The sequence below is a fragment of the Ambystoma mexicanum genome, chromosome 7q (assembly GCF_040938575.1).
Source record: "Ambystoma mexicanum isolate Mex_15411 chromosome 7q, UKY_AmexF1_1, whole genome shotgun sequence".
In the NCBI taxonomy this organism is placed as follows: domain Eukaryota; kingdom Metazoa; phylum Chordata; class Amphibia; order Caudata; family Ambystomatidae; genus Ambystoma; species Ambystoma mexicanum.
In genome coordinates this window covers 601,591,201-601,608,852 of record NC_090941.1, presented here as the reverse complement: position 1 = coordinate 601,608,852, position 17,652 = coordinate 601,591,201, and the positions used below count along the sequence as shown (strand labels likewise).

At 44.7% G+C, this 17,652-nt stretch overlaps 1 long non-coding RNA gene across 3 annotated transcripts; it reads right to left on the bottom strand.

The window, feature by feature from the left end:
• Positions 1 to 5,478: 5,478 nt before the first annotated feature.
• LOC138528755 (uncharacterized) lies at positions 5,479 to 17,646 on the bottom strand. Of its 3 annotated transcripts, XR_011284224.1 has the most exons (7): positions 17,557 to 17,646; positions 17,033 to 17,078; positions 9,763 to 9,865; positions 6,356 to 6,466; positions 6,163 to 6,260; positions 5,962 to 6,076; positions 5,479 to 5,839 (listed from the first exon to the last, which is right to left on the bottom strand). It is a non-coding gene; the product is annotated as an uncharacterized lncRNA (long non-coding RNA). The 3 variants fall into 3 exon arrangements; XR_011284223.1 differs by lacking the exon at positions 17,557 to 17,646 and having other exon boundaries at positions 17,033 to 17,306; XR_011284225.1 differs by lacking the exons at positions 9,763 to 9,865; positions 17,557 to 17,646 and having other exon boundaries at positions 17,033 to 17,306.
• Between the last annotated feature and the right edge of the window lie 6 nt (positions 17,647 to 17,652).

The window sequence follows — 17,652 nt, the reverse complement described above, 5'->3', positions numbered from 1 at the left end:
TTAAAAGACAAAACACATGTTTCAGTTTCTTAAATGTAAATATCAACCATAGAGAGCCCCACCTTGCAGACAGCAACATGTACAGGAAATAGGGTATGCAGTGACAGAACCCATGCCCAAACTGATCTTTACTGGGGGAACAAAAAGTAAATATTACACCTTAGCAGGAAGGCCTTTGCTAATATGAGCCAGGCACTATCCTCCAGAAGGGTCACAAGTCTCCCCCACCCCATAAGCATCGCTAATGTGCAATAAATTATGCACTAGAGCTGAACTAGTGCAGCGCTCATAGCAGTGGAAAAATCCTGCAAAAAAGTAAACCAAGCCATGGATAAACTTGCAGAGGCATGGTTTCTCACATGTATCCAGTACCACAGCTGGATACATGTAGATAACCTATTACGTAGAGGGTCAGGTGCACCTATCTGAGGAAGGCATGGACTATTTGTGTGGAACATTGTGGGGGCATTGGAGCAGCAACAGCATTAAAGCCAGAGAGGGGAAGCCAGTAAGAGCATTTATCCCCTACTTGCCAACGGTTTGAAAGCAATCAGCCTGATCCATATAACAGTCATTGTGTGGAACTGGGAAGGAGTCGCCCCATCGGTGGGGCGTCCGTATGCTGAACAGCTAGGGCCTCTTATGGCAGAGGCCTTCAAACTGGGGGGCCCAAAGGATGCCAGTTGGTGGGGGGTTTGAAGCATTATGGTGACTTTTTAATAGAAAATATAAGAATTTGTGGCGGGAGCAGAAATTATTTTACTCAAGGGGGGGCTCTGCATAAAAAGGCTTGAAGACCACTGCCTTAAGGGAATAAAGTGACCTCCCACTTTCAAATAGCAAAGCAATTCACAGCACTCCTTTCACGCCCAGGTCAGAAAATTCCCGCTACTGCGCCAGTCCCGATACACAAGGCTGCTGAAAAATCCAGACAAGCAAGAAAATAGCTCATCATCATCTAACGAGAATGATCTGGTCCCATCATTAGATAAAACGAAAAACCATAAAAAGCATTCACCCCAGATCATCATAAACAATGATAAAAAAAGATATTTTCAAAATTAATGACAGGGATCACTATCCCTAACAAGCATTCAATAAGGTTTACAGGCAAACTATCTTCAATTAACTGCTGAGGTCAAGTGGTTGGAAAAACAAACAAACCGCATTGAAGGGGCAATAAAATCCCTCCGGGTGCCTCATCAACCTATATAGCGAATGTCACATAAGTATAACTAGAACATGCAGTAATCCAGAGTGCCTAAAACTTACATTTGTATATATTAAATCATGTAGCGATTTCCCCAAAGTGTTGAACAAACTAATCGTAGATGAGTAGAGCATGAGTCATGAGGGGAATTAGAGCACGGTCCCCTGCGCATAAAGGCTGGCACAACTAGCCCTACTGTGAACCGACGGGGGTGAACAAGCCATCTATGTGCCCTTTAAAATAAATGGTGTAAAAAGCTTTGCCTCATGGATATAGCATCTGTAACTTCCGGCAGTGAAAAAATAATATTTAAAAGCATTACAATATAAAATGAGTCTTTGAATGCCAGACAGTTTGCTTTTTATGGGGGGCAGCTTTACAGAACCTCTTTAGGGGTGCTTTGACCTTGAACTTTCCAAGAGTATCTGCCCTGTACACTTTGTACATTACACAAATCTCAACAATGTTCCCCTTCTTGAAACGGGGTGAGAGGGGGTGTGGGGAGCGTTGAAACTCTCCTTTAATGCAAATTCAGTTGCTGGACAATTAATGGATGCCACTTTTTTGTTGTTGGCTGGTGTTCAATGACTTAAGTGAAAGCAATGATCAGGTTGCAAGCATTGCTAAGAGAAATAAATAGATGGGGGGCATCTGTCCACTGTTGGTTAGAGGAGTCTTTCTCTTCTTCATGAGAGCTTGGATGGCCAATATCTGCAACCATTCTCTGTGTGTGCCCCGAATCACAACAGCAAATCTAAGCCCAAAGCACCATGTGCCACCAGAAGGAGGAACGCAGGAATCAAAGAACTCATTCATCGGGGCGTTTCAACCATCCCCAGCCAGAGGCTACGGCTCAAACAGTCTGCCACACACTTCAAAACTTAGCCAGCCTTCATGCTAGCCAAACCAAACGGTGCCACTCTGCACCCTGCTTCAGAATTAAGCAATATTAAAGATGCTGCGAAAGTCCCCCACGCTTCGCACAAGCCACACATCAACAATCCCCACACAAGGGAAATCTATGCCAGCGGGTGTCTGTGCACTGGCATGCAGCTGTCTGGGTAACTTATTGAAAATTACAAGCATTGTGCCCTCTATATACAAGAGACACATTCTCACAGGGGCTATGTGACACTGCAATGTTCTTAAGCAATCCTGAGTATCGCTGGGTCCGTTCAACTCTTTCCTTCCCAGTAAAGCACCGGAATGATTTTGCTCCTACCCACTGAAGGTGCGGTCATGTGTACAAGTTGTATATGCACCGTACCAGACACGTAGCAACGTCGCACACAAGGACACAGCAAGCACGTGGATAATGGACCACTTTAAAGCAACCAGGGATTTTGCAAAGGCTTGTTTAGTGCATTAAGCTTCTGCTGTTTAAGCCCACACGTGCACTGTCCCCTAGGGACCAGGGAGGATAAGTGCTCATCCAAACTAGCAATCAAAATATATGTTAACATATAGCTGTGCCAGGAAGATAGCAATTAGGTTTTTTGCCTTTTTAAACAAAAACATTTTCTTGATAACAAGATAGTCACTCTACAGGCAGTGGTCTTGTGGTCTTCAAACTTGTTTGACCCCCAAGCTCTCCCTAACAAAAAGGTACCTGGCTTGGGCCCCTCTATCCACATGGACTCCAAAATGTTTATCTGGCGTACAATGGTGCCAAATGGAGGTGTGGGTGCCAAACAACATTCTTTCAAAATCATTGCTTGCAATAACTCAAATTAATTAGAGGGCAAATATTTGTAAACGCAGCATTCAGAATTTTTTGCTACAGGGGATGTGACTTGGATATTTTTTTTCAAAGAGTAACGTAGGACACACTTAAGTACAAAAACTTGATTACTATCAATGCAGTCACTTGCAAGTTGGACAGTGGCATACTGGAGAGCTAGTGTGAAGGGTGTGCCTGCCTTTCAGCAGCCAGCCATCCATCACTATTGGGTTAAATTTTTGCAATAACCTGTGGTTTGCTTTATTTAGTCTGCAGGGCTGCAAAAGTTGAAAATCCAATCTTGCAAAGGTACGAGGTGCTGAAAGGTAACAGTAAATTGACTGCATTTGGATAAAAGGAGGAAACAGCATTTTGCCAAAATCCACCCAAGGACAATGTTTTGAATTGACTCTCCAGTAGGCGGTCAATTGCTCCAACTTCTTCTTAAATGCTGACATTTTTTGCGTTCATAGCCAATAATGTGGTTTCTTTTCTGTGCCTTGCAGGGAGAGGTTTAAAAAATGTAGCTTTTCAAAGAGGTCACCATAGTAAGCTAACAGTACAAGTCAGCAGTGGAGTAACTTTGCTGACAATGTTGGGGGCGGCGGGCAGGGGGGGTGGGGTTTGAGACATGACATCTGAAGAAAAGGTGCCCCAACCAAATGAATGGAGACAGAATGGTGTGCCATGAAAGTTGGGGTGTGGGGGGCAAACACCAGTTCTAGCACCAGACATTGAAGGAGCATCATCCAAGCAAATACCAACACACGCCTCCCACTTTACGCAGTGGGAACTTAGGAAGTAGTTCACAATGTCAATGACTATAGATGCAGTTGCTCTGCCCTGAATTGGTTTACAAAATATTTCAAGCACAATATCAATTCTGTACTGATGGAAGAGGACAGGTCAGTGATGCGGCGGAAAATTGTGGTGTCGGACAAAGATAATTTTGCATTTCTCTGCTGCACCGTCACTAAGCATTACCCGGTTGACAGTGAGAATTGTTGGCAGAATTACTCTCTGCATCTGTAAAGGGCTTTCCCCCCCCCGCCCAGATAATGTGGTAAGAAGCTTCCAAAGCATTTGCAGGTACTGAGGCCACGTTTTAACAGTGTTGTTTACTTGTATATGCATGTAGCTGCCGTACAAACAAATCCATGGTCTTTTATGCTAAGGTTTTGTTTCCAAATGCGCCTCAAGTGTTTCAGGCTGGCTAAAGTAGCGCCCCAAATCACACACTGCAGCTTAACTTGTCAGCAACTGTGATCCATGTGAACCCAAAATGCAAAAAAGACATATTTCTGTGTTTTTGCATTTCTCGTGTCCGTTTCCACCTCCCCTTCCGCTTTTCGTTTGAGATTCCTACCACCTTTGGGCACTAGGAAACTATCCATTTCTATGTGTTATGTCTGCATTTTAAAGCCTGAACACAAAAAAGACAGATTTTTTTCCTGGCCGTTTTTGTATTGACTTTAAAGTGTGGAATTCACATACTGCCCCCCTCCTTCCCCTCGGTAACTTGTCAATCAGGGGGGCCCCCCGAACACCTAATTTCCCTCCCCCAACACACGCATCTTACCCACATGCGCACACACAGTCCAAAACACACCTCTGCCTCCTGTGACGACTCTGCTGGGTCTCACAGCACCTGTCAGCCCCTGCATGCACTCATGTGCGACTGGGGTTTGACAAGTATGATCGTTCGATTTAGAAAGACCGCTCTGAGCGGTCACAGAGCGGTCTTTCTAAATCGACCCCCCCCCCCAATCGGTACAGTGAAAAAGATATTTTCTTCACTTAGTACCAATGATCCATCTAAAAAAGGAGACCAACCCTGAAAACATTGCAAACCCCCCACGTTAATTTATGTCATGTTATTTTTCAAAAATGCTTTAAAAGATTTAAACACCACATAAGATTTAAAACTAACCAGGTGAAAAGGCGGGGGGGGGGTCAAAAAACAAAACCATGTGAACAGCTTGGGGGAACAACAAGCAGTAATGGGTCAGAAATGCTGCCTGGATTTAAAAAAAACACCACATTGATACAAGTCTCAGAAGACTCCCTCAGATCGTGAAGTTCTAGCTCACATTTTTTGTTGAAGTGTGGTCCTGGACTAGGCCATGGGGCAGCGAAAACCACACCTGGATGCACATTGCACAGGGCCGACATAAATCTTCAGCACTTCTACTCAACCAATATTACATAGGGAGAAGAAATCCTTACTTGCCTGCGTGACTGGGTCAAGTGCACTGTAAATGCAACTCCCACATGAGACGTGAACTTTCAGTACCGCCCCAAACTAGAAATGAGAAAGGAACAGCCTCAAAAATAGGTTTGAAATCCCCGATTGTGACTCCTACTATACCTTTAAAATTACCCACAGCAAAATACAGTTGTTTTAAAAAAAGACCTTCTTACCGTCGGAAAGTCCTAATACTGATGTCAGGATTTTTTATGGTCTGTTATCTACAAAAAGAAGTTCAGTTCCTTAAAGGTGCCAAACACATATGGGTATCCTATCTAGTAGTCAAGTAATACTATGATCCTCAAAAAATACAAATTTTATTAGTCATACGAAGTCAATTAAAAAGATCATAAAAAATGATCATATCACATGAAACAATCAATCCACCTTAAAACAACACAAGTGAATCAACCTAAGTGGGTTCTATTCATGAATTCAATCTTGGGTCAAACCCGTGTAGTCTAATCACACTGAGATCCCTTAGCCCTAGATGTTAATGGCTATTGCATATTTTGAATTTGTAGATTCCCAACTTGTACACGTTTCTGTCCCATTAGCACAATGTAGGACATTCTTCAGGGGTGTGAAGTATTTTGTGTCGGTTCTATTCAAGATAAAACTGTATTACCAAGCCTCCGTCTTCTTGTAAAGACGATGTACCCTGTTAATAAAAAAAGGAGGCACTATATTACTCCCTCATGTCACAATCCTAATCCATTGATTAAACTAGCTGTGTAACCCTTATCCCCATAAGGGTAAAAAGCATGCTGTTAATTTACATACCTCTCTAACTCGAGGGTTCAATATCCTGGAGTCTTCTCTAACCTTGATTGGTTGTCATGACGGCAAAATTCCAATTACTTTAGAAATTGATGCCTTGTTTCCTCTATCTTCTGTCCTAATATACAACACATATTCGCATTAGACTCATATTGGCCTGGCGTACTGTATTATCATATCCTGGTTCCATCAAAAGAGGCTTACCTTATTGTTATAAACATATGATCAAAGTGTCACTCCATCAAATCATAGTATGTTCCTACTGCTCAAAAAGTTCACTTCTCCAAGAAGTTGTCTGTTTCCTGAAAGATATAATTATCGAAAAAACTCCTCAGTGGTTTGTCCACTTATTGAATTTTACGCTAATGTGCTTATTGTATTAAAAGCATCCACTTACTTGTAAAGCGGTATAAGAGAGAAAATCTCCAAGGCACCCAGCCTATAGGGCTAGTTGTTGTTTTCAAACCAGGCACTCCCCACATGGAGTTGTCCTCTTCATTCTAGGTAGCTGTAAAGTAACAAAAACCTCATGAGGCCAACTGGTCTTTTAACCAGAAGGAGAAACAAATATAATTATTGTATAAAACACTCACTGGGTAAGTCTCGAAATGGCAGGTAGCTCGATCCGGGATATGCCTCTAGCATCTGTTTTAAATCAGAATCCCGGGATCGCTCTCGCGGACGTAATGACGTCATCACGCCGTGGGCCAACGTCTACGCAACGTCGCCCGATGGCGTTTTTACTTCATCGCACGCGCACGGACGCGTTTATGGGTAATGTAGTGCGGGAAACAACCCGTATCGGTTGTTAAATGAGCCAAATACGCAGGTGCTTGACCTATAATAAGAGCTGCCCTGACTTCAATTCAACAATTCTGTATGCCAACAGCTGCAGCACTGATTTTGAAAGGATATCCATCTCCTTAGAGTGGACTCTTTCATAGGAGATTCTGTGCACTATTTCTGTTTGGATATATGTAGAAGTTATCTAGCTGCTTGTGATTCTATGAATACACATAAAAAAGGGTGGTGGTGTGGGTACCGGGGGGATGGGGAGTCTCACCTGTACATTTCAAAAATATTCATTGGACCCATACCTCATTTGTACATTGTGATTGAATCTGACATTGCATATACATACAGAGTTTTATGTCAATTTGAGAACTACGACAAACTGGCAGATGTGTTCCTGTATTCTAAACCAAACAGACATATAAATATATTCTAAACGCTTGCAACCCTGTTATAGACAGATCTCATTCTTATTTACATCTCAAATGTGCCAATGTACAGTCGGTAGAATATTAAATGGGTACTCTGACGATTACATAATTACATTTACCCAAAGGTCCTACTTTCAACAACGATGATCAAGTAAAAAACAGGTTGCCTAGGCATTGTGCCATTCCACCCCTTCATTTAGACCGTGGATATGGCTTTTGGACAGAAAAATCAATTTGTTCTAATTGGAGTAACTTTTTGTTAATCAATTCCTGTGACTCCCCTTCTATTTGTTTCAGGATCACCCATTCAAATTCGTTACTAGTTTCTTTTCCATAAAATGTTTCACCATGGGTGCTTGTTCAATTCCATTCCTAATGCAACTTCTATGCTCGATCATCCTTGTTTTACATTTTCTGTTTGTTTTTCCTATGTAGCTACGTTGACAGGGACATTTGATTAAATAAATAACATTACTCATTTCACAATTTGTATGTTCTGTGATTTTCCACATTTTCCCAAAACCCAGATCTACAGTCATGGTTTTTCTATTTTGCGTACACATTGTATAATTGCCACAGGGATGATGTCCTGATACTGGTGGGAGTCCCCATATATTAGTCTGTTGACATACTCTCTTCTTGTTCTTCACATCATTTCTCATGACTAAATTACGCACAGTAGTGCTCTTTTTGAAAGCTACAATAGGGCTCCCGATTTCTTTGGTCATGAGTCTCTTTTGTTTCTCCATCTCTGCGTATTTGTTGGTCTAAAAGAGCTCTCCATCTCTTTGTTGGTCTAAAAGAGCTCTCCATCTCTGCGTATTTGTTGGTCTAAAAGAGCTTCTCGATTATTGTTAAATGCTCTCTTAGCAGCTTTTTTAACTAGAGGGATGGGATATCCTCTGTGAGCCAATTTATCAATAAGAATATTGGCTCCATTTTCATAGGAAGCATTGGTACTGCTGTTCTTCTTCAATCGGAGAAAGGTAGATTGTTTTTCACATGCTGTGCATGGTGGCTTATAGTGCAATAAAGCATTTCTATCTGTTTCCTTAGTATAAGGTTTCAGTAACAACAACCCTTGATCATGATATATACATATATCTAAATAATGTATCGGTTAATTACTGATATTACTAGTACACTTTAGGTATCTGTTCTGTTGGTTCAACCATTGTACAAACCTCTGGGATTCCTCTTCACTCCCTTTCCAAATGACAAACACGTCATCTATGTAAAGTAGCCAACATAGGATATTCTCTTGCAAAGGATTAAGGTTGGAGTACAGTATTGTTTCCTCAAACATATTGACATACAAATTAGCCACATTCGGTGCCATGGCCGCCCCCATGGCCGCCCCCTCTATCTGTTTATAGAACTGACCCATAAACTGAAAAAAGTTATTTGTGAGAGCCATTTCTGTGCACCATTTCATGAAAGAGTTGGAGACTGGATGTTGATCTTCTCTGTTCAGTAAGGTCTCTTCTACTACCTCGAATGTTGCCAATTGGGGTATATTAGTGTACAACGCTTGTATATCCAAGTATATATAGTAGATAGTATATAGTAGGCCTTAATAAAGATCTAGATATCCTTGGCAAAGACGACCAATGGGATGAACTCGTGCAGATGAGAAAAAGACTCATACGCACAGAGTTACATGCCATAATTATGATAGAATATGTAAAGAATCTAGCTTTGCCCCAAGGGCTCACAGTGAGGAACGAACCTCGTCTATTCTTAGACAACCCTGAATTCAAACTAAAGTGGAGTTACATCGCTAATAAGTGCGGCCGTGATTGGCTGATACTTATTATAGAAACTGCACTAGAAACAGCGAAAAAGATTGAAATAGATCTAAAGAATTTAGAAGAGGAAATTAAGAAAAACATCGACAGAGGCTTTTAAGAAAGGCCTAGAGAAACACTTAAAAGACATGCAGGGGTTCAAAACTGAGACTATTTCTGAACGTATTAAAAGGATGAAGAAAGATATACAAAATTTCACTCATGAGAAGGCTTTCGGTTATACCGATAAAGATTATAAATTTGGAGAATCAAAATCGGAGAGTGCGTTTCCGCAATACCTCATATAGTTCCAGTGATGAGGCTTCGGAGTATGATGAGTATAGTGACCCAGGTACGAGTGCCCCTAGTAACAGTGGGGAATACCTGACCAAGTCAGGGGAGAGGATCCAGAGGTAACAATCGTAGAGGTCATAACCAACAATAGTCTTTTTTGGGAAGGGGAGAAAATCAAAGGCAATGGGCATCAGAGCGGATGCAGACACGCAGCAACAGGGGTTGATAGTAAATCTCTCAGATGTAAGTTTGTCTAAAAAAGAGGAGGAGGTACTCAACAAAGGACTTAACGTTGTGATATCTAAACATCATAATCCTTTTGAATTCAGGGTGGAATTCAACCAATTTATGGGCAAAGTACATCTGAGAGAGTTCTTTAAAGACACCCCTTTTGAAAAAGGCGAAAACTGCAGTGGCCTTAGAAACCCCTCTACTTTTTGTGCTCCTTTTTGTAGATAACAGACAGTACTCCATGGAGTAAGAAGTTTGTGAATCCCCACCTGTGGCTTTTAGCCGTTTTGAGAACAGTGAGGATTTTTTATGGCGCCATTGCTGCTGGGGACTTTGCTGTCCAGGATGGGATGATTAAGCCAATTTGTGTTCCTGCAATTGAAAAAGTACAATAAAAAAAATATTATAAAAATGTACCAGATTGACCGTACCAATATGTGCGCACTACACCCTGCCAGTCGGCGCACATCCACCCCGGCACACAAAAGGGACCTAGGGTGCAGGGTCCAACTGGGAAATCTCCAAAAGTTCCCTATAGGCCAGTCCACCCCAGCTGGTAGAGAGCAGTCAAGAGCACATACCTGAAAACGTGACTCCTACTCAGAGACAAAACAAAATAATAGAGTGAGCGAGAGAAAGGGCATCAGCTTGTTATAGGTTACCCTTAACAGTTGTGAAGTCCAGCCTGCTGGCATTAAAATCATTCATCTACATCTCTTACATAGAATACGACACAGTAGTTCTTAACTCACAGAGCCAACTTTCGGAAACATCGAGTAATAGCCATGTAGCTTATACTGCAGTTGGGTGACAGCGCTGACGTAGCAGCAGACTGCTGCGGCTGCCATGCTAGACATGAGGGCCTCTGGCTTCTCTGCAACATATGGTGCCACATGCAGGCAAAGGCCTGGCACCCACAGCAGGATGATATACATGAATTCCACTTTAAATCACTTCTATGGCAGCGGTGCAACCAATGTACTGTTGGTAATGCAGTGATTTTAGTATATCATGGGATGCATAGACTTGCTGTATAGTAGATGGCTCTGAGGGTAGCTCAGCAGGTTAACAGACCATTACTGAGACTGTGTTTAAGGTTGAATTTAACCAAAACAATACAAATATTTGCAAAACTTGTTAATCGATAGGGCTTTTTGCAATTACTTATAAAAAAAAAGGAAGTGCTATAAAATGTGTTTGGCCAAGGGATGGGTTGGGGTATTTCTGTCTCCGTTTGGCACCCATGTTAATTTCCTAAGAACTGCTGTCAGCACAATGAAAGCATTTATTTGTAAACATAACATCTTTATGAATATGAATATAACCTGTCATAAAACACAAAGCAAGGGGCACACAAATTCTATTGGTGTGGTGCACAGAGAGAAAGAAAAATAATAATAATTAAAAAAAAACACACACCTCAAAGAAAACTAGTGAACGCAAGTTTCAGCAGTATTTTTGAGTTTGGAAATTACTTTTTTCCTTTGAATGTGTAAAACGCACATTTGAACAATAATGTGTCCAGCATGTAGAATGCATGCTTTCAACAGTGACCACACCCCCTCCCCGCCACAGTGATGTTCAGGCCCATTGATTTCTGTGGTGTCCCTTTCAGGACAGAAAAAACAAACGGGATGAGCAAACAGAGCCAGGAAATGCACGAGTGACGGCTGGGGAAAGGAGCCCTGCTTAGATTAGGCCACTGAGCCCCCAGCTTCCCTCTGCAAAGCTTGGGGGCTTGATAAAGCCTGGTCATGGCTGAGGCAGGCCAGGTCCCGAGATCCGGCCAGCGCTGTCCCATGGACCAGAGGGGTGACGAGGCAGAGGCACAGCCAAAGCAGCGGGGACCGGTGTTGTACGATATCTGGCTACCCCACGGCAGATTGCTGGAAAACCCAGAAATCTGCTGTAGGGGAGCTGGATATCATACAACACTGGCAATGCGTGCTTCCATCGCCGCTCGCCTCTTCTTCCCCTATGGCCAAGCAAGGTGGGGGCACAGAGGGAGAGGGGTCCAGGGGGAACCAGCATTGCAGTGATCCAGCCTCCCTGCTCACCTTTCCCCACACATTAGTCTTCGTGGGTCCAAAGGGGGAGAGGGAAGCAGAGGGACCGACAAAGGCATGAAACGCTTGCTTCCCGGCACTCCGTCCAACTGTGGTGTGGCGGTCTGAGCCGACAAGCGGCATCCCTTACCAGGCAATAAGACGCTGGCGTCACCAGCAGGAAGCAACAATGCAGCGTGGACACGCAATCCAAATTCAGGAACGAGCATGTCCAGGCTGCATTTATTTCCCGCGCCCTCATCACGTTGCACTGACTGAGCATGTATTTTCTCTTTCCTTGCTGTCCTGGATCACACGCCCCACAGATTGAAGACCTCTGCCTACAGTGAGGCTATTTTTATAGGGCTAAATACTCATGGTTATCTTGCTGGAAAGACTACATAGGAGTTTGCATTTTCACTGTATGCAAAGCAACATGCTGGCACCTTGTCAGTGAGACAACACAGGTAAATCAAGGAAGTCGCAGGGAAATGAAGGAAGTTGGTTATATACAGAAATAAAGAAATATGGGCGGGGGGAAGACATCTTGTGGTACAGACTCTGGCTGGTACAGCTCAATGTACTGCCTGGCAGCACTGAGCGGTAAAGTCAGGCACATCTCCCTGCAACATTCATAACCCCTCACCTCGTAAAGGCAGTAAAGTTACAGAAATCATACGAAGGGAACAGCATGCCGTCGTAGTGAGCTCATTGCTGTTATAACAGTGAAAGCCGTGTTGGGCACATAACGGCAGCACTGGTCATTGGGTCGGCTCTCGTCGGATCCGAGATCCAGCACCAGATGTGTAGCCGGACCGCGGGATCCGGCCAGACAGCCGCCGCAAACCCCAAACCCATGCTCTGCGCTGGGTTACTTGGAAAAAAAAGAAAGAAAAGAAAGCGTCCGCTGCGGCACAGAGTAGGGGGGCGGAACATCTTATTGCTGCCATGAGCGCTCCAATGGCTCTGCCCCCCTACGTGTACACAGCAGGACTTTGATACAGGTCACAGCTGCAGGAAAACCAAACTAACTTCCTCTGGTAACCCCGTGCAGGGTGCACAGCGTCACCAGAGGAAGTTAGTCCTCAGCCACGCCCAGTTTATTTATGCAATGTTTGTCGGATACATGGACCCGGATTATTCATTTATTTATGCAGTTTGTCGGATACTTGTATCCGACAAACATTGCATAAAAAAATAAATATGCAGGCAGACGTCAAACATTGCATGAATAAATAAATACCCCTATTATCATTGAAACTATCCCACAAGATGCAGCAACCCAACTGCTGTCAGAGGGGAGCTGCAGGAGCTGTGCCGGGTGTGGTTCAAGTAAAAGAAAACGTTGCTTATGGCGAACAGAAATCAGCAGGTTTTAAGAATGAGGTTGCAGGACAATCCCTCGGTTTAAACCAGGATTTCCCCACAGATTATCTGCTCTTTCACCATTAGTTAGAGTAATTGCTCCTTTTAATGATTCTTTAACAGTCTGCTTCTGTATGAGCTCAGATCACAGTGTAGACTAACACTGCTGTTGGTATTTTAGGTGCACAGATGGATGGTACGGTTTGCTCCCTTGTACAAGTGCGGGCCGGACTGGGCCATAAAATTGTCTCGTGCACCAATGAAAATGTGGCCCATAGTTGTCAACGGCCATTCATTCCTTTTCTGACCATGTTTGAATAGTACCCAAGGGGGGAGGTTTGTTTATAAAATGGGATGCAAATTGTGCATTTTAAAGAATATTTACTCAGCAACGCTGATCAAAACGATTATTTGCATAGTGAAGTAACTCATCGCCAGTGCCATGGAAGTGGAATTGATATATAATTTGGAAAAGAAGCAGCATGAAAGAAATTGCACCGTTGTAAACTATTATTTTGGACATTTCCTTTGATCGGAGGTCAACTGCCAGCTCCACCCCGCCTCTTTGGGCACTGCCCCTTCAACTCTGCCGCAACCCTGGCCCTTGTGGGACCCCCACCACATTTTTTTCATTTCCACCACTGGATAAGGGTGAAGATGGCAGCAGCCGAATCTGCCCTGAAATTCCCTCGGCGTGTGCGGCATGGCCATGAACCACTTCTGTTTGGGGGTGGGTGGAGCCGAGGATGGGGATTCCAGCCAAGAAGACACACAAAGATCGCTGTTGGTGCAACTAAAATCAGAATAGGAAAAACAAACCCATCAGTGTTTAGTTCTCCCCGTTCCCCTCCCTTGCCGCGCTGTGAAACACCTGTGTATGAGCTTGATGTAAATAAAAATATCATCATCATCATCATCTTTAACCTTATTAGTGCCAAGGACGAGATAGCTCGTCCTTTCAGGCACCCTGTTTTGTGCGATCCCTGCAAAGCAGGGATCGCACAAAACTGTAATCCAACCCCCAGGCTATGTGAGGGGGAGGTTCCTCTTCATGGCCCGGGGGTTGGATTATCTTCAATTTCACATCGGCGTGCGTGACACACGCCGACATGAAATTGAAAGTAAATTCACCGCGGCAGCCATTTTTGGCTGCCGCGGTGAAGCGAGAAGCTAAGAGCCCCTCTCCCTATGTCTCGATCTCCGGCTGTATTTCAAGCCGGAGATCGAGGCAGGTATCGTTGGAAAGGGGAGGATCTCCCCTTTCCAACGATATCTTTTGTGACAGCATTGCGCAGAGCTCGATCCGCGGGCAGCAATGCGCACTAGACCACCAGGGATCTGTTTTGGGAGCGGGGAGGAGGGGGTCTACTTACTAGGTAAGCTGCCCCCTCTCCCCCAAAGAAAGGCGCCAGGGCTGTGGAGACCCCTGGGGGCAGTGATCATCTGCCCCCAGGGGTGAAAATAAAAAGAAAAGAAAAATAATTTCGAAGGGCGGTGGGAGGTGTTAGGGGCCCTGGGGCCCACTAGACCACCATGGATTGTAGAACAAATGGTGTCTTTGGAAAGGGGAGATTCTCCCCTTCCCAAAGACACCATTTTTGACGCATTGCTGGTCACGGATCAGCGCAGAGTGCTCGATCTGTGACCATCAATGGCCACTGGACCACCAGGGAAATGTTTGTGATGGGGGGGCTGCTTACAGTAAGCAGCCCTCCCCCCCAGCCCCCAAAGCATGGGGCACATATCTAATAAACCCTGGGGGCAGTTGGCTGATCATCTGCCCCCAGGGAAGGGGGCAAAAATAAAAATAAGGGACTTTTGGGGGGGAGTGGGGGGGCACTAGGCACCAGGGATTTATTTTACAGAAAAGGGGAGTGGGCCTCTCCCCCTCACCCCAAGGGGAAATGGGGGCACCCCTTGTAGCCCTCCCTGGGGGCAGATATTTGGTTTTAGGAAGGGGCATCTGCCCCCAGGGAGGGCTGAATGAGATGCCCCCCTGCATTTGGTTTGGGGGGGTAGAGGGTCATCCCCCATTACATTAGAAAATTCCCCAACCCTTTGGGGTGCCTCAGAGCCCCCCCAAAAAGCGTTCCACCATTTTCCATTTTTTTCTTTGTTTACAAAACTTGCCTTGGCGCAGAGGGGCACATTGGTGTGCCAATCTGGTGTCAGGGTGCCCAAACCTTACTGCCCCACCCACTGGGGGGCCTGTCCCACCATTTTTGGGGGCTCTCCCCCCTCACACCAAATGGGTGGCGGGGGCACCTCAGCAGGTCTCCCTGGGCCTCCTACAAACGGCTGCGTGAGGTACACCCCCCCTCCATTTGGGGTGGGGGGGAGGGCCCCCAAAAATTGTGGGACAGTCCTCCCAGTGGGTGGAGCAGTAATGTTTGGGCACCCCAGCGCCAGATTGGCACACCAATGTGCCCCTCTGTGCCAAGGCAGGTATAGTAAACAAAGAAAATAATTCAAGATGGCAGGCTGCCCTTTAGCTGGGGTGGAGGGGCCCCCTACACAGCTGTGGAATTTTCTAATGTGAAGGGGGTGCACCTCACCACCCCCACCCCAATTGAAGGGGCGACCCATCTCATGTTGCCCTCCCCAGGGGCAGATAAGGGGGGGGCTGTCCTGCACTCCTCTCTGGGCTCAGGCGTCCATTCCTAGGAGCAGATATCTGGTCCCAGGGAAGGCTGCATGAAATGGCACCCATTCCATTGTTGGTGGGGCGGATGAGGGGGTTAACGGCCCATCCCATTAGAAAATTCCCCGACCCTTTGGCTTGCCCCACAGCCTCCCCTAAAAAGCGTTCCACCATTTTCACTTTTTTCCTTGTGCAGAAAATAACATTTCAGACGGGGGTGTCTGGGTAATAAATTCTGGGCCGATGTGCGCAAATCATACCTCTGGATTCCATGGGTGTCCTCTTTTCGGAAATGCATGGGGTTCTCCGTTTTCCTTGGTGGCATGGATACCCGAGGCCCATATTTGTATGTTGCGCTTGTCTCGAGAAAGTGTCAAATTCAGGTGTTGAAACAGACTTGGGGTTATCTATGTTTTAGGCTTTCCCCTTGGCACCCAGGTAGGTGCACCCACACATGTGAGGTACCGTTTTCATCGGCACACCTGTGGGAATGCGGGAAGGTATAACATTTGTTGTGTGTGTGTGGTTTCCATAACGTTTTCCCCATTTGCTGGTGCCCTTTGTCACACAACCCTTTCATTTCCCAAATGTGACCTACATCTAGTCGCTGCTTTAGGCACCATACACTTTTGTAACCTGCACAAGTCACATACCCTTGAAAAGGTCTGCCTGTGCTCTTTCAAAAAATGGACGCTTGCCGTTCCTCACCACATTGGTTTTCCCGATTTACACATGCTAAGTGCGTCTGTTCAGGCCGTGAGCATAAAACTCCTGTGTACCATGGCTCAGTGTTTGGCTTGTGGTATTGCTCGTTTTGTAAAACACTACAAAAAATGTGTGCTTTCCTAACTGGAAGAGTCGGGGGAATGTAGCGGAGCATTACTTTTCTCAAAATTCATAGAAGCCATTGCCGTACCAAGCCAGCCATGTCCAACACACCTTTTTTTCGGTCATTTTCCAGCTTTTCCTCCAATCCATGGCATTTTCCCCTACCTAGTTGTTGCCTGACATATGCAAATCACCCCTTCCTAAACTTGGAATTTTGTCTACTTTTCAGAAATATATGCCTTTCTGTCCTCCAATTCGGCTTTCCTACCCTTTTCTTCCATTCCATCCATGCATGTCCAATTGGCAAAAATGGCCAAAATCGCCTACCTCTCACAAAACAGTTGATAACCACATCAAAATATTTTTTTCCGTTTCCACTCAACCTGTTCCTGAAAGCCAGGAAATTGGAGACCTCAGCACAGCAAACCATTTGTTCCTAGCTCTTACAAGGAAAAAACCACAGGCTTCTTCGTACATCATTTTATTGGCATTGTTTTGAAAAAACCCAAAAATGTTCACCCTTTTGGCCACATACCGAAATCACCAGAAAAGGCCTTGGCGCTGGGGGGGAAATACCCATGGCAGTTAAAGGGTTACATATACATGGCACTTTTCAGAGATGAATAAGTGCATTATAAAGGCGCAATAAAAAATGAATACCTGCCCGTGCACGGCGTGGTGCGGTCCTGCCTCCGCGATCCTCTTCCTAAGCACGTAGACGTCCCACATGAAAACGTCACAGCGACGTAACAGATACACAACGACATAACAGATACACGTCATTAAAACATAAAGTCATTTCAGAAAGTATCGGCAAACTTTACTAGCGGGTCTCATAGGGACTTTAAATGTGTGATTGATAATGAAAGCAATACAAGGCCTTGGTTTAGCCTTCCCTTCCACACATTGCAAAGGGGTGAATCAACAATCCCCTCCCCAGGGAATGCCAAATTCCCCCCCCCTCCACCCCTGTGCAGGAGAAATAAATAACTGTACAGGTACCCCCAAAATACACAATACCCCCTCCCCAATATTGCCTCACCCCTGTGATGTACATCGTTACTACATATCTCAAAAATACATCGAAATAACTCTCACCCGATGCACATTATAAACCACCAAAATACACAGAAATACTCCCTCCTCAATATTGACAATCAACATGAGATAATGTTAAGATTTACCAGAAACCAAATAACAATCAACTATACGAAATGTGCTTTGCAAAGGAGGAATCACTCTGGTAACGACTTGCCTTCCAGCTCTTGCAAAAATGATGA